Source organism: Otolemur garnettii, unplaced genomic scaffold (assembly GCF_000181295.1).
Source record: "Otolemur garnettii isolate 467f Iridium unplaced genomic scaffold, OtoGar3 scaffold00005, whole genome shotgun sequence".
Lineage (NCBI taxonomy): Eukaryota > Metazoa > Chordata > Mammalia > Primates > Galagidae > Otolemur > Otolemur garnettii.
This window is the reverse complement of record NW_003852400.1, coordinates 43,821,136-43,822,148: the sequence shown is the minus strand read 5'-3', so window position 1 is coordinate 43,822,148 and position 1,013 is coordinate 43,821,136. Positions and strand designations below refer to the sequence as shown.

The 1,013-nt window shown below is 34.8% G+C and overlaps 1 protein-coding gene across 1 annotated transcript in view; it reads right to left on the bottom strand.

Moving 5' to 3' along the window:
* The window catches only part of MOCS2 (molybdenum cofactor synthesis 2), a 12,688-nt gene that overhangs the window by 11,028 nt on the left and 647 nt on the right, over positions 1-1,013 (bottom strand). The window contains exon 2 of the mRNA XM_023519332.1: positions 571-692. The gene's annotated coding sequence lies outside the window, so the exon portion shown is untranslated. The remainder of the gene's footprint in view (positions 1-570; positions 693-1,013) is intronic.

The following is a 1,013-nucleotide window of genomic DNA, read 5'->3' as shown; positions in this document are numbered from 1 at the left end:
TGTTATAAAAATGGAGAATCTACATTTTCAGTATTTTGTAAATTATAAAAGAAAATATTGTCATGTCTCTCTGTGAATATCCTAGCTCACTACTTTCTCAGTAAAATGTCTTTAACCTTCCTTATGAAATTGTGCATTTCTAGGATGCCACCTGTGGCTCAGTGATTAGGGCGCTGGCCTCATATACTGAGGGTGGAGGGTTCAAACCCAGTCCTGGCCAAACTGCAACAAAAAAATAGCTGGGTGTTGTGGCAGGTGTCTGTAGTCCCAGCTACTTGGGAGGCTGAGGCATGACAATCGCCTAAGCCCAAGAGCTGGAGGTTGCTGTGAGCTGTGATGCCATTGCACTCTACTGAGGGCCATAAACTGAGACTCTGTCTCTGAAAAAAATTTTAAAAGTTGTGCATTTCTAAATACAAGGATTTAAGTTTTTAGGAGTAGCCCCAGAAAAATACAAGTACTGGCCCTTTGGATGTTAACCATGGAAATAAAACCTAGCACTTTTACATTTACATATTTTTAAAATATTAGAAAGTATTAATCATATGCATTCTACACAATTTTAACTACCCAGGATGTCGAGTTTCTATCTCTCTCCACAGCTGCAGTGCTTTTATTTCTTGTGGCACAGAAATGGTCTCTGAACGAACTCCTGTTATTTCAGCACTTTTTGCAAAATACAATACTTCAACCTGAAAGGAGAAAAAAAGTTTTTAATAACAACTCATAGCACTTTTCTGACTGCCAGTCTGAAAAGTTTTCTCATTTTCCAAATATACGACTTTAATCAAAAATAAATTTTATAAGTTAGAGAAAATTAAATTGCCCATAAAAATTTTTCAGTACATCTACAAGTTCAAATTTTAAAAAACTGTTTTATTTTAAGCACAATTCAGACTAATTTCTGGATGCCTTTCCGTTTTAAAAACTTACATATACCATAATCAAAATTAAGCCTGTCTTTACTGACATAAAATTATAGAATCTTTTATAAACATTCAAGCAGAGTGTCT